We start from the raw sequence: 16,309 nt of genomic DNA, 5'->3' as shown, positions 1-16,309 counted from the left end.
AGAACAAGCTAAATGCTGGCACTCTGCAAGGATCAGTCAAGACACAGTTGTACTCAGGGGCGTTTCTAGAGAGGAGGGGGCCCGTTTGCAGTCTCCAACACGGGCCCCCTCCTCTCTGTTCAGCGGCCAGCAGCGCACCGAGCTGTGCGCGGCCAGCGCCGGAGTTATAGACTCTGGGCACTAGAGTGCGCCCAGACTCTATAGAGTATGCACAGGTCACCGGGAAAATGTCCGCAGCGGCCATTTTCCATATACTGCACATGTGCAAACTACGGGAAAATGGGCGTGGTGGCCATTTTACAGTCATTTTTAGAGCGTCAGACCCCCGCTCCGACGTGGGACTCCGGAGAGGTAAGTAATACTATGAGTGCAGGGTGTGCGGTGCGGGGCCCCCCTGGACCCAGGGGCCCATGTGTCCCGCGCACCTTGCACCCATAATAGATATGCCCCTGGTTGTACTAATGCCATAATATGAATCTTCAATAAACAATTTATTTAGAAGTAATTCCTTCAGATGTCTACCAAGTAGAGATGTGTGCAAACCCCCGTGTTTTGGTTTTGGATCTGTATCTCATGTTTTGGATCTGGATTTGGGTTTGCCAAAACTGCCCCTTGCTTGTTTTGGTTCTGTATTTTTTCTAAAAAACAAATCATAAAAACAGCTACAATCACATAATTTGGGCCTGTTTTTGTTCCTACAGTATTATTAACCTCAATAACATTTATATCCAGTCATTTCCAGTCAATTTTGACCACCTCACAGCTCACAATATTGATTTTTTTCATCTAGTTTAGGGTCAAAAGGTTGCATCCAGCTAGCTGGCTGACTAAGCTAAGCGACAGCAGTGGGCAGCACTAACATGTGGCAGTTCAGCTTCTAACATGGCACAGAATGGCATTGCAGTGGTAGACAGGTTGGCAGTTTCATAAACTATACAACCCCTAGGAATTTTAAAAAACAAGAATGATTTCCTTAACTAGGTCAGAGGCCCGATGGAGTTGGAATATGTTTATGGACTGAAGACAGGGAAAGGATGGAAGGATTGATTAGTTTTTAATTTATTTATTTTATTGTTTTGATTCTTCAAAAAATTTATGAGGGAAGATCAATCTAGGATCTAGTTCTTCAGTTCCTAAAAGACATTTTTGAGCTGGAGGAGTTTTTTTTTTAATTTTTATACATCTAATAGAAGGAGGTGCTGCTAGAACATACTGTAAACAGACGTTTACTAGTTTGTACTCAGGGAGGTTGTTAGGGATAATGGGACCAAGACTTGCTGTTTACATCAGAGGAAAGCAGCCTGTAGTTCTCCGGCTGAACTAGAACTCCCAGCATCTGTGATGTTTGCTGGGCCTACTGAAAGTTATTTGTCAACAACAGGTGGCATGCTTCAGGTTACCTCAGCCTGCTTTACGCATTGTATGTACCATGTAAATATGTATGTATGTGACCACTATACACAACTAATTTTTGTATCAAACGTATTTGCACTTTATTGCACACATCCTGGCAGGAAGATGCTCTGTGCTGCTGCTCATATTTGCCCACCCCATCAACTTGGTGGTTCAGAATTTAAAAAAAAAAATTAAAGGGGCATACAGACGATGCTGTCTGTGGCCATTACAATTTCTGGACATTCATAAATTATAAAATTTAAAATGTCAGGCAGCAATGCCCCAAACAGCACATAATGCAAAGAAAAGAGGTGCAAGATGGAATTGTCCTTGGATATGTTGTATATATGAAACAGGACATTCACAGTTTAACAAACCAATCACTTCAGTGACAGGGATTACCACTTGTGGCTGAAATGATTGGTTTGTTTGGGCCCCCACAAAACAAGCTGCCAATACGAAATGGACATTGGTGGAAATGATCCCATACACAAACTGGCTTTACAACATAGGTAAGATCAGGTGTCGTCATCATCATCATCATCATCATCCCCATCAGTGTGTACATCCTCTTCTTCACACAATATTAATTCCTCCCCACTGGAATCCACCAGTACAGGTGCCTCTGTATTTTTTTTTTATTTAATTGCTGGTAAAGGTCTTCCTTGTGGAATCTGTAATTCATTTTGATGAAAATCAGCTTTTCCACTTTTTGTAACCTCCTACTCCGATCACTGACTAGGTTCCCAGCTGCGCTGAAAACTGAAACTGAAGGAGGAGATGCTCCTGTAACTTGTGCCGCTTGAGCTAACAATTTTTTCACCAACAGTTCTTTGCATCTCTTCAGATTTATGTCCATCAGAAAGCAAGACACAAGGTATGACTTAAACCTAGGATCAAGTATGGTCGCCAAAATAAAATGTTTCAGGAGATTGACGACCCTTGATTCCTGGTGAAGCAAATGAAGGGCTTGCTCTACAAGTACGACATACTTAGCAGAATCACTCATTTCAGCTCCTCCTTCAGTTTCTCCTGCTTTTACAAAAGTCTGATTAAGATAATGATCTGACTCAAGCTGGCAGTGGTTGAACTAACTTGACATGTGGCAAGTTCAAAGGGTTTGAAAACCTTGCACAACACGGAAATTATTCTCCACTGTGCGTGACTAAGGTGCATTCCCGCTCCTTTCCCTATGCTACCTCTTGCTTCAGCTGATGGCAGGGCAAATTCAACAGTACTTGCTGGTGCTGCAGTCTTTGGCACACAGTTGCTGAATGTCAAAAATGTCCCAAAATCTTTCGGGTCACCGAGAGCATCTCCTGCACGCCCCTCTCATTTTTAAAAAATGTTGCACCACCAAATTAATTGTGTGAGCACAACATGGGATGTGTTCAAATTCGCCCAGATGTAATGCTTGCACAATATTGGTGGCATTGTTAGAAATCACAAATCCAGAGGAGAGTCCAAACATGGTAAGCCATTTTGCAATGATTTCCCTGAATTTGTAAGAGGTTCTCAGTGGTATGACTCTTAGTGAAACTGGTGAAACACATAGTAGCCTGCCTCTGAATGAGCTGGCATTTGTTAGATGCTGCTGCTGTTTTTGTTGTTTGCATTGTTGGAGGCAATACACCTACCCAGTGGACTGTCACAGTCATGTAATCTTTAGTTTGCCATGTCCCGCTTGTACATTTATCTGTGGTTAAGTGGACAGTGGGTACAACGGCATTTCGGATGACACTAATAAGGTTTTTTTGTATGTCCTTGTACAGACTGGGAATTGCTGTTCTAGTGAAGTGGAATCTAGAAGGGACATGGTAGCGGAGACACAGGACCACAAATAACTGTCTAAAACCCACTGCATTTATGGCGGATACTGGATGCACATCTAATACCAGCATAGCTGTTATGGTGTCAGTAATCCACTGTGCAACTGGGTGACTGCTGTCATATTTGTTTCTCCTTGCAAAGGATTGTTTGACAGTCAATTGTTTTGTTAAATTACTAAAAGTAGTCTTCTTCCTGGTCCCCTTCAGGGATGAAAATCCACTCACAGCAGCAGCAGCAACAACAGGCATAGCACTCAAGGATCCTTCTGTGGAATCACGGAGAGGAGTCAGCCATGCTTATGAAATTGGATTCAGCAGGACTACTTCTGATCATGATTGAGGATGTTGATGATGCAGGTGTTGGTGGTAGAAATTGCAGGCGCTTGGATCTAACAGAGAGAGTAGAGCAGCTAGGTGACGCTGGACTGATTGTTACGTTTTTAGCCAAAGTTTCAGAATTTTACAAACGCTTTGGAATTTGATGAATGCGCTGCAAGTGATGTAACAGGGACGAAGTTCCTAGATGGTTAAGGTCCTTATCTGTACTCGCTCTTGCTTGGCAAAGGTTACAGATGGCTTGACAGATTTGGGTGGAAATAATTCCACACATGAGAAGTGGATTTTTTTGTCTTTTGCCCCGGCATGACAATGGGCTTTTTCATACCATGGGCAACAACTGTTGCCTGATTTACACAAACAACATCCTCAGCAGCGCCAACTACAGAAATATCCTCCTCATCCTCAACAGAGTTTGATTCTGACTTAAGCCCTTGGGCATCAGCCTTTGTAGATGACATTGACGGCCTTGCATCATCATCATTACTTCTGGCAGCAGCTGCAAGACTGGTATTTGTGTTTCCTGCTCTTCTCTCATTTGATCGTCCTCCATATCAACAAACTTACACTGTGGTCTGACCGGCAGTGTCACCGAACAATATTCTCTTTTACACTGGGGAAGAGCACCCCTGAGTGAGGCAGCAGCCCTTTGATGAACAACACAGACAGCACCCCTTCTTTATGGACAACAAAGCACCCCTGCCAAGTGCGGACAGACTACCTGCAGAGTCACAAATACGTGGACGATAAACTGCCGCAGTGTCACCAAACAATAATAGCGCAGCTAAGTTGCTAACGCACACACATGAAGAAGAAAGAAAAAAAGTACTTTTATTTTTTTTTACACTGGGGAAGAGCACCCCTAATTGACAGAGCACCCCCCTGGACAACACAGCACCTTTTTATGGACTGCAGCCCTAGCCTGATGGACAGGACAACAACACAGCAGCGACCACAGTTAATTGACAGGGCAAGTGACACAGCAGCTGCAGCACCCACTGAAGGAAGCCCCCTTTATATACCGCAGCCTAAGCCCCTTCATGGACAACACAGCAGCAGCTGAAGACTCCGACTGGACACACACACACTGAGTGACTGACAGTGACACAGTGACTACACGTCTGCTAGCTTCTCTCTCTACAGCCGAGTGAAAGTCCGAGGGACTTTTATATAATCCAAAACCCGTGAGAATCTGACAGCGGGAGGATTACTCGTTTTGCCTCATTTTCAGATCCGAGTCAAGCGGGAAAACCCTAGCCGGACTCGGATCTCGCCTTGGAACACGAAGTTTGGGTGGGCCCAGTTCAATTGTCTTTTAAATACTTGTTATAAGCACGAACAGATGTGTAGGTACAATCTGACACTTATTAAATAAACCCCCAAGACTGCTAAATATAGAATATAAATGTGTCTAGCTATTATATAGATGCTCAGGAGCACCAGCAGCACAGTAGAGTAACAATCATATCAGTAATAATTCGTGAACTCTGCGAAAGTAGTTTTCAGTGAAGAGTAGAGACTCTGTCAATGAATACATAAAACAATTTTATTATTTGTTAAACTATAAACACAATTTATTATGCGGAATGACACAGAAGTGTGAACTGGTGAGACGGAGTTAGCTAAGCTGGAGAGATGCAGGGGCGTGAGCTGGAGAGATGCAGGGGTGTGAGCTGAAGAAACGCAGGGGTGTACGCTGGAAAGACGCAGCACCCAGAGTGGTCACGCCCTACCTGGGACGTGCCGACCCTACCTAGTCCCGCAGCACCCAGAGTGGCCGCACCCTGCCTGGGACGCGCCGGCCTTACCTAGTCTTGCAGCATCCAGTGTGGCTGCACCTTGCCTGGGACACGCTGGGCCTAGCTAGTCTCGCAGCACCCAGAGGGGCCGCACCCTGACTGGGATGCGCAGGGATGTGAACTACAGAAATGCAAGGGTGTGAGCTAAAGAGACACAGGGTGTGAGCTGGAGAGATACAGGGATGTGAGCTGGTGAGACGCAGGGATGTGAGCCGGATAGCAGAGAGTCGCAGGGGTGTAAGGTGGAGAGATGCAGGGGTGTGAGCCGGAGAGATGCAGGGATCTGATATGGAGATATGCAGAGGTGTGAGCTGGAGTGACGCAGGGGTGTGAGCTGGAGAGATGCAGGGAAATGAACTAGAGAGACAGGTGAATGATGGTGATCATAATGGCATAGCAGCCACATACTTGGGCAACCTCTAGACCAGGCATGTCAAAGATGCGGCCCGAATAAACATTTTTTGCGGCCCGAGAGTGTGGGCCCACATATGTATACTATGCGGCCCACACCTCTGCCACAATCGGAGCTCAGCTCCGATCGGGCAGTGTTTACTTCTTTTAAAGAGTCAATGCTGGCCTCTGAAGTGATCAGAAGCCCCTGATCGCTTCAGAGACCAGCGTTCCCAGTGATGCAGCGTGCGGGTGGCATCTCCTGCATCTGCCGCTCTGGATCTAATTAGATCCAGTCAGCGGCAGTGTCTACGTGGGACGGTGGAAGTGATGACTGTGTGGACTAGAGCGGTGCCCAGTGCCCATCGTGGAGAAAAGTAAGTAGTGCACAGGTGAGTGAGGGCCCCTCCCAGTATAGGGGCTCTGCATAAGGGCCATTACGGGGGGCTCTGCATAATGGGCATTACTGGGGGCTCTCCATAAGGGGCATTACTTGGTGCACTGCATAAGGGGCACTTCTAGGGGCATTACTGGGGGCACTCCATAAGGGGCATTACTGGGAACTGCATAAGGGACACTTCTATGGGCATTACTGGGGACATTGCATAAGGGGCACTACTAGGGACATTAATGGGGCTCTGGATAAGGGGCATTACTGGGGCACTGCATAAGGGGCACTACTAAGGACATTTCTGGGGGCACTGCATAAGGGGCACTACTAAGGACATTACTCGGGGTTCTGCATAAGGGACATTCCTGGGGGCTCTGCATAATGGCCATTTCTGGGGGCATTGCATAATGGGCATTACTGGGGGTTCTGCATAAGGGGCATCACTGGGGGCACTGTATAAGGGACAATTCTAGGCATTACTGGGGACACTGTATAAGGGGCACTACTAGGGACATTACTTGGGGCTCTGCATAAGGGGCATTACTGGGGGCTCTGCATAAGGGGCATTAATGGGGGCTCTGCATAAGGGGCATTAGTGGGGGCTCTGCATAAGGGGCATTACTGGGGGCACTGCATAAGGTGCACTTCTAGGGGCATTAATGGGCCACTTCATAAGGGGCACTACTAAGGACATTACTGGGGGCTCTGCATAAGGGGCATTTCAGGGGGCTCTACATAATGGGCATTACTGGGGGCTCTGCATAAAGGGCATTACTGGGGGCACTGCATAAGGTGCACTACTAAGGACATTACTGGTGGCTCTGCATAAGGGGCATTACTGGGGGATCTGCATAAGGGGCATTAATAGGGGCACTGCATTAGGGGCATTACTGAGGACACTGCATAAGGGACACTACTAGGGACATTAATAGGGACTCTGCAGAAGGGGCATTAGTGTGGGCTCTGCTTAAAGGTATTACTGGGGCACTGCATAAGGTGCACTTCTAGGGGCATTAATGGGGCACTGCATAAGGGGCACTACTAAGGACATTTCTGGGGGCTCTGTATAAGGGGCATTTCTGGGGGCTCTTCATAAGGGGCATTTCTGGGGGCTCTGCATAAGGCGAATTTCTGGGTGATCTACATAATGGACATTACTGGGATCTCTGCGTAAAGGGCACTACTAAGGACATTACTGGGGGCACTGCATTAGGTGCACTTCTAGGGGCATTAATGGGGCACTGCATAAGGGGCACTACTAAGGACATTACTGGGGGCTCTGCATAAGGTACACTTCTAGGGGCATTAATGGGAAACTGCATAAGGGGCACTACTAAGGACATTACTGGGGGCTCTGCATAAGGGGATTTTCTGGGGGCTCTACATAATGGGCATTACTGGGGGCTCTGCATAAGGGGCATTACTGGGGGCTCTGCATAAAGGGCATTAATGGGGAACTGCATAAGGGGCACTACTAAGGACATTACTGGTGGCTCTACATAAGGAGCATTACTGGGGGCTCTGCATAAGGGGCATTAATGGGGGCACTGCATAAGGGGCACTTCTAGGGGCATTACTGAGGACACTGCATAAGGGGCACTACTAGGGACATTAATGGGGGCTCTGCATAAGGGGCATTACTGGGGACTCTGCATAAAGGGTATTACTGGGGCACTGCATAAGGTGCACTTCTAGGGGCATTAATGGGGCACTGCATAAGGGGCACTACTAAGGACATTCCTGGGGGCTCTGCATAAGGGGCATTTCTGGGGGCTCTTCATAAGGGGCATTTCTGGGGGCTCTGCATAAGGGGAATTTCTGGGGGCTCTGCATAAGGGGCATTACTGGGGGCTCTGCATAAGGGGCACTACTGGGGGCTCTGCATAAAGGGCATTACTGGGGGCACTGCATAAGGTGCTCTTCTAGGGGCATTACTGGGGGCACTGCATAAGGGGCACTACTAAGGACATTACTGGTGGCTCTGCATAAGGGGCATTACTGGGGGATCTGCATAAGGGGCATTAATGGGGGCTCTGCATAAGGGGCATTACTGGGAGCACTGAATAAGGTGCACTTCTAGGGGCATTAATGGGGCATTGAATAAGGGGCACTACTAAGGACATTACTGGGGGCTCTGCATAAGGGGCATTACTGGGGGCTCTGCATAAAGGGCATTATTGGGGGGCACTGCATAAGGTGCACTACTAAGGACATTACTGGTGGCTCTGCATAAGGGGCATTAATGGGGGCACTGCATAAGGGGCACTTCTCGGGGCATTACTGGGGGCAGTGCATAAAGGGCACTACTAAGGACATTACTGGTGGCTCTGCATAAGGGGCATTACTGGGGGATCTGCATAAGGGGCATTAATGGGGGCTCTGCATAAGGGGCATTACTGGGAGCACTGAATAAGGTGCACTTCTAGGGGCATTACTGGGGGCACAACATAAGGGGCATTACTGGGAGCACTGAATAAGGTGCACTTCTAGGGGCATTACTGGGGGCACAACATAAGGGGCATTACTGGGGGCACTTCTAGGGGCATTATTGAGGACACTGCATAAGGGGCACTACTAGGGACATTAATGGGGGCTCTGCATAAAGGGCATTACTGGGGGCACTGCATAAGGAGCACTTCTATGGGCATTAATGGGGGCACTGTATAAGGGGCACTACTAAGGACATTACTGGGGGCTCTGCATAAGGGTCATTACTTGGGCACTGCATAATGGGCACTACTAGAGCACTGCATAAGGGGCATTGCATAATGGGCACAAATTCAGGGGACATTGCATAAGGGGATCTAATACAGGGGGTCATTTCATAAGGGCACTACTACAGGGGGCACTACATTGGTTTTTATTAATAATAAACCTTTCAAAATTGCATATAAAACTTTTTTTTTCTTGCAGCCCACACACTCTTAGACCTTGAATATTCAGCCCGGTTGGTATTATGAGTTTGACATGCCTGTATTAGACTCATGAAGAGTCATCCTTCAACACTCAGGAGAGGAAAAAATCCCTGTGGAGGAAACCTCTGTGGAACCATGGCTTCAGGATCGCCCTTCCCTCTGGGCATTAAGAGGTGTATTAATAGATAAACGGAGAGGTTCAATACTTTTCCTGGGATGCTCAGGGATGTGAACTAAAGAAACACAAGGGTGTGAGCTAAAGAGACGCAGGATGTGAAATGGAGAGACGCAGGGGTGTGATATTGAGATATGCATGGGTGTGAGCCGGAGAGACACAGGGGTGTGAGCCGGAGAGACGCAGGGGTCTGAGCCAGACAGAAGCAGGGGCGTGAGCCGGAGAGACGCAGGGATGTGAGCTAGAGAGGCAGGTGAATGATGGTGATCATAATGGCATAAAAGACACATACTTGGGCAACCTCTAGACTCACGAGGAGTCATCTTTCAGCACTCAGAAGAGGAAAAACCCCCTGTGGAGGAAACCTCTGGGGAACCATGGCTTCAGGATCACCCTTCCCTCTGGGCATTAAGAGCAGGGCCGGATTAACAATGGGGCGGGTGGAGCTTCAGCTCCAAGCCTCCCATGAAAATAGGCCCACACAGGATCCCCTGCAGTGCACAGTAACAGTGGTGACAGAAACAGTTTTTCCTGTCACCACCAGCAGCCCAGCACATTATCCTCCAGACCGACAAAGGCATCGTCCACTCCATACCCCCCCCCCTGCATTGACCACCGAAGCCCCGCCCCCTACTCGCGCTAAGCCCCGCCCCCAAACTTGTGTCATTAGTGTAGGAGCCACCTGGTCGCGGTAAACGCTGCCTCCTGGTTGCCCTAAGATCCGTCCCTGGCCTTTCCGAAGTCCTTTCCCACAGCGGGGGAGCCACCTTGTCACTCTAAGCTCCACCCACTTATCGAGGTAAGCTCCACCCCCTGGCCACAGTAAGCTCCGCCTCCGGCATACGACACTGTGTCCTCAGTGTGCTGCTATGCCTTGGTCTCGCTAAGCTCCTCCCCTGGTCTCCTGGAAAATGTGCCACTAGTGTGGGAGCCCCCTGGTCCCCTGGTTTTTTTCTGGCAAAACCATCTGGGAGCAGCAGTTCCTGGAGCCTGGACCAAGTACAGCATTGTACAGTAACTCTGCAACCCAGGAGGGGTGAGTCAGTGGTACAACCGATTTTTACTTACTGTACTTCGTTGTATTCCTTGTAGTTGTCTGTAATACAGGCAGCATATTGTGTTTTAAGAACATTCAGAGATATACAGAGTCACATTGGTTTATGTACATCTAGGATGTTTGTGGGTGTGTGCATGTGCAGAACAAGTCCTGCGTGGTCACTCACAGTCCCATACTGTGGCGTTTGGGAGACCGAGTGGGGGTGGTGACCTGGACCCAGGGGCGTTTCTAGAGAGGAGGGGGCCTGTGTGCAGTCTCCGACATGGGTCCCCACCTCTCTGTCCGGCAGCGCACTGAGCTGTGCGCGGCCAGTGCCGGAGTTATAGACTCTGGGCACTAGAGTGCGCCCAGAGTCTATAGAGGATGCGCTGGTCCCCGGGAAAATGGCTGCAGCGGGTCGATGGTGGCCCACAGCGCATACGCACGACGGAGCTGGCTCCGTCGTGCACATGCGCGAGACCTGGCTAGCGATGGGTAATCCGTCACTCCAGGTCTCGCACCAAAGGGGGCGAGCTGTCGATGTTGAGTGAATACTCCCCCGTTTGGTGGGTGGGCCGTGGGGGGTGGCTGCCCAAACGGAGGCGTTCCCGAGGGAATGCTTGCCATTTGGGGGCGGCCCCACTGACATCACGAGTGATGTCAGTGGAGAGCTTCCGGCTCTGTTAGAGCCAAAAGCTCTCTGGGGCTTGCGATGAATGAGACCCTACCACAAGGGTCTCGTCGCAAGCCCGATGGTCGCAATGGTCTTGACCATCGCGACCATCTTCCTGGCCGCTCGCTATAGCTGTGGGTGGTCACCCACAGCTATGCGAGCAGCCAGGAGGCCGCTCTAAAAAACAAGAAGGCCAACCCTGATTCAGAGCGAGCGTTCTGTCAGAGCGTCCGGGTCTGAATCAGGGCCAGAGGGCCTGATTCAGAGCCGGACGCTATTTGCGCTCGCTCGTTCAGAAAAAGGGGCTGGCTATTTAAAGTGACCGTTCGCTCTTTGCGGTCTGTTGACGCCTCCATGTCTGAACGAGCGAACAAAACATGCGGTCGTTATTTTGTTAAAAACGCCCCCTGGCCGCTCGCATCATAAGTCATCTCCGCTATTTATAAGATTAATCGAGTACATCGAAAGGCGTATGAACTGCTCGCTATTCTTGTGGTTGCATTTTCCTACCGCAATCATGCGAGCAGTTCAGACTAAAAGACAACCAACTGATGTGGTCGATGACGCTGCTTTGTTAATTATGCACACCCTTAAAACGCCCGTTTTGACCTTTTGGCACGCCTGCGTTCGGAATTCCACTCCCCGTTTTCAAGCACCTTCCCCTGTTACCACCCACATATGCCTCACCCTGTCACTCAAATTAGCAGGCATTCGCTATTTTGCGAGCACACGATTTCCGACAGCACTGACTGGTTCGCGCATGCGCAGATGTGCGAACATTGCTCGGAACGAACGAGCGGCCGCTTATGAGCGGCTCTGAATCAGGCCCAGAGTTACAGAGCACTTTACATATACATTAGGGACCTGTGAGAAGGGTATAATTCACTAACAGGGTCCTACAGGAGCTTCTAAGCACTGTCTACACTGCCTAATCCTATTGAGTGGCTGAGTGTGTGGACTTTTCCTTTTTTTAACTATATTTTAATTTTTTTAATTTGACTATTTTGTATGAATCTTATATGTTGTGTCGTAAGTGTGTAATTTGTATACCAGTATCAGGCCATCACAACATACATTTCTAATTTTTATTTAACTATAAGATCTACAATTATTTCTATGGGGCATATCAGGTTTCAGACCCAATAATTAGAATTTCTTATAGCCACTATTTGCGGCAATAAGAAATGAACTTTCCCCCAAATGTACAAAAAAATCACCTGCAGGAACAGGGGCTCCAAAAGGAGCTCGTCCCTGAGATGTGTAAAGAAGGGAAATGATCGCAAAATGAATAATTTCCCTTCTATATCCGGGACGTCCTGCGCATGCACTGTCAGCAGACCACGCATGTGCGGAGGCCATTTCTGAGGTGGCCTCTCCCTGTAATTTTTGGCCATAGGCTACTATAGGATAACGCCATCTGGAGATGCCGTTATCCTATCGGGGCAAGCTCCGAAATGTGAAAGGTTCATCTGACAGCTTCACAGCCCCATAGAAACATATGGGGGCTGCAGCTGCTGTCGGAAATCGAAGAACCCTCATACATTCAAGGGATCCTTAATAGTTTGGGGTAGTTCCCAAAAACTAGTGTATTCGGGGAATATCCTCCAAATATTATTTGAAGAGTAAGCCCCTACATCATTTGATAAACTACTCATAATTTACCTATTTAGGGGTCTATTTACTAAGCTGTGTTAGGAGATAAAGTGAACGGTGATAAGGTACCAGACAACCAGCTCCTACCTGCCATTTTTCAAACACAACCTGTGACATGGCAGTTAGGAGCTGATTGGCTGGTACCTTATCACACTTCACTTTATCTCCTAACACAGCTTAGTAAATAGACCCCTTAGTGTTATATTAGTTTATTTTTAAGCATATCCCTCTAAATTTGTACTCTATTAGCAGAAGTAGTTCTGGTTATGCACTAGGAACTTATACCCCTTTTCCAACAAAAATCCTGGGTCTGACACGGGATTTGGAACACGGTTCCAAGCCGGGTCAGATGCGGGATTTACCCCTTCTCCATTACGGCGTTGACCTGGTCGATTCCGTTCACACTGCACCCGGGTGCTGTGCTGGCGCTTGGCGATGACGTCATCACTAAGTCCCGGAAACTCCACCCTGAATGCCGGACCGGAGCGAACCGGGCACCAGGGGAGGGGGTCCTTCCTGGTGGGGGCAGTCATTTGGGAGGCTGTCTGTGACAGCTGTCACTGGGCAGAGAGAGATTACAGCCTCCTAGGACCCTTTTCCTCTGAGCCGCTGCCCGGGTTGACACGGCAATAACCAAGGTATTTTGGCCAGTGGAAAAGAGGTATTAGATTACAATTACAATGCTGACGTCTGTATTCAAGCAGTGAAGTGACTACTATCCAATGGGTGGGGATGCCAAGCTGAGTCTTTGCCTCAGGTGACAGAAAGCCTAGCTTCCACCATGTGTGCGTATATACTGTGTGTGTATATATACATTATATATATATATATATATATATATATATATAAAGATATACATACATGAGGCAAACTAAGGCGGCACTCAGGAGCACAGGCCACAACACCTGTGTAGACCACACCCACACAACACTGGTCACACCGCCCTGGCGACACACATTAGGCCCTTCATAAATTTCAGCTCCAGGCCCATGTGGACATTAATCTGGCACTGATTAAGAGGTGTATTATTTGATAAAGGGAGAGGTTCAATACTTTCCAATACTTACCAAAGATCAGCAGTTGCTGTGTAGACTAAGAGGAAAGAGAGGAGAAGACATTGGCCCTCATTCAGAGCCGTACGCTCTGAGCAGAGCGCACGCTCTGAATGAGGGCCGTCCTCCATAACTATGGAGCGTCCTCCTGGACGCTCGTATAGCTGTGGGTCACCACCCACAGCCTATACGAGCGTGCAGTTTGATGGCCGCGATGGTCTTGACCATCGCGACCATCGAAACTGCGAGCCGGAGCCTGCGGTTGAGGTTTTCATCCGCAAGGCCCGGAGTGATTTTGGCTCTATCAGAGCCAAAATCACTCCCGCCGACATCACTAGTGATGTCAGTGGGCCGGCTTCTGACGGTAGGCGTTCCCTTAGGAACGCCCCCGTCAGGGAGGCACGCCCCCGGCACGCCCACCAAAGGGGGCGTGCTGTCAATCAACATCGACAGCATGCCCCCTTTGATCAGACACAACGAGCGAAGGAAAGTCCTTCGCTCGTTGTGTCTGGCGCATGCGCACGATGGAGCTCCCTCCGTCGTGCGCATGCTCAGTGCAGAACATCGACCCACTTGCGAGCGGACAGCCGCTCGCGAGTGGGTCTGAATCAGGCCCATTGTTAGTGTAAGAACAAGCAGAGTGACAAACTGTGAACGTTGATGTGTTTGTGAAGAGGACAAATCTCTCTATGTAAATAGGTTAATCCGATTTTCCAACTATTGAGGACATTGAAAATACCTGTATTATGAACAATTACCAAAAGGGCCAATTTTATTCCCCTTAATGTGTGGATTATATAAATAAGTTCACTCGCCGGCGAGGTCCAGCAACGTTCCTCCGCTCAGCTGCTGGCAGCCTAATGCTGCGAGAAACGGGCTTCTATTTCATGCGCATGTGCGATGGTCAGTCTGCGCATGCGTTATTTAAAGATGTCAGGAGTGAACAGTGATAAACAGGTAGCATTTTAGATAGATTGTTAAATAGCAAGTGCTAAAATGGTTATGTATCGTTGATAAATGGAGGCCTTAATATTTGCATAGACAAACATACGGTCACTTGCAACAGCTATATTTCACAATTGTAGTCTATACTATTTTGTCTCATTTCATCATTTGGATATACAGTACTTTGTACATTTATCCCGACTGCACTAAGGTAAGTATGAACCAACCTAACCTCCCCCCCTAACCCTAACCCTCCCTTAAGGGTGCCTAAACCTAACTCCCCCCCCCCCCCCAGTGCCTAACCCTAATCCCCCCTCTAAGTGCCTAAACCTAACCCCCCCTTCCCCGCTGCCTAAACCTAAGTCTCCCGGGGGGGTGCCTAACCCTAAGTCCCCTCTGGGAGCCCCCTAACCTAACCCTCTCCCCCCCCCCCCCCGCGGCTGTCCGCACCCAGCTTACCTTTGATCGGTAAGCCGGGTGTTGGGCTCCCGGCGTAGGTAAAATGACCGGCGTCGGGATTTCGATGCCTGTCATGTAGCCCTTGCCGGGATTAGACAGTCAGGAAGCCGGCGGTCGAGATTCTGTCCGTCGGCTTCCCGACTGCTTCCCTTTTCATGTGGCCCTTATAAGGCCCATCAGATGCCCCACATGCTCCCCTATCCTGTATGTCCAATTTTGTACCCCCCTCCCGATCTGTGTATCCTGTATTGTGCTTCCCTGATTATTCCCCCATTTCTGTTTTTGTATTGTGCCCCCACATCTATATGTGCTGGCCCCCATCTACATGTTTTATATTATCCACTCTCCCCCACCCGAGTCTCTATGTTTTGTACTGTGCTCTCATCACACCCCACCGCTACAATAAAATGTATCTGCCCCTGTCTGTCTCTCACCCTCTCCATCCTTACAGCCCATTGTATTACTAATGATCTCTCTGCCAGCCCTCCTCACTCTGCACAGTCCTCTGTTACTGTCTCACGTGGATAGTTCTCCTGTCTCTTCCTCGTCCATGCTATAATTTGCTATTCTTCCAGCTACTTTATGTGTGTTTATCATCCATACTGCCCTCTTTATTTCTCTAATACTACATTATGAATTTTCATTCCTACATGTGTTATTCCTTCCTGTACTTCTCCTAATTATATTTCCTTGTACATATATTCCCTGTTCTATATTGTCCTGTCTTTCACCCTAATACACTGCACTCTGCTTTCCTTACCCACCTCCATCATACCCTGCTATGTAGGACTTACCTTCCTCCTTCCTGGCCAGTAACTGTAAATTGCAGCAACTGTAGACAGGATGTTACAGGCTGAGGCACTGTGATGTCACAGGATAGGTGTATGATGTCACAGCAACCATAGCAATGCTGCTGAGTTGCAGCTATCATACATATACATCAATTATAACTGGATTTACATGAACTTTCAATAAAAAAAGAGAATAATGTAGAAAAAGAACTATAAGGCAATGTTGTACAGAGTTCCTCAATATATAAGTGAAGGGAATTAAGTGATATCACCATTTATATTTTGGAAGCAAACTAGATTTATGGTACCTACCACTTAATTATTTTTATCTGAGTTCATCTAGGAGACATTTAATTACACCTGGGGTTAGTGTGGGATAGAGACGTCAGCACTTAGGGACCTATTCATGAGTTAACATCCTAACTCGCCGCGGATTCTGGAGCAATTCATCATTATTCCAGCACGGTGAC

General features: G+C 48.3%; 1 protein-coding gene across 1 annotated transcript in view; it reads left to right on the top strand.

Annotated features, from left to right (window-relative positions):
* MED12L (mediator complex subunit 12L) overlaps nt 1–16,309 on the top strand; it is a 709,720-nt gene that overhangs the window by 554,215 nt on the left and 139,196 nt on the right. The gene's annotated exons all lie outside the window — the stretch shown is intronic.

The sequence above is a fragment of the Taudactylus pleione genome, unplaced genomic scaffold, assembly GCF_031769625.1.
Source record: "Taudactylus pleione unplaced genomic scaffold, aTauple2 ptg000436l, whole genome shotgun sequence".
In the NCBI taxonomy this organism is placed as follows: domain Eukaryota; kingdom Metazoa; phylum Chordata; class Amphibia; order Anura; family Myobatrachidae; genus Taudactylus; species Taudactylus pleione.
The sequence above is the reverse complement of the archived record's forward strand: the minus strand, read 5'-3'. Positions and strand labels throughout refer to the sequence as shown.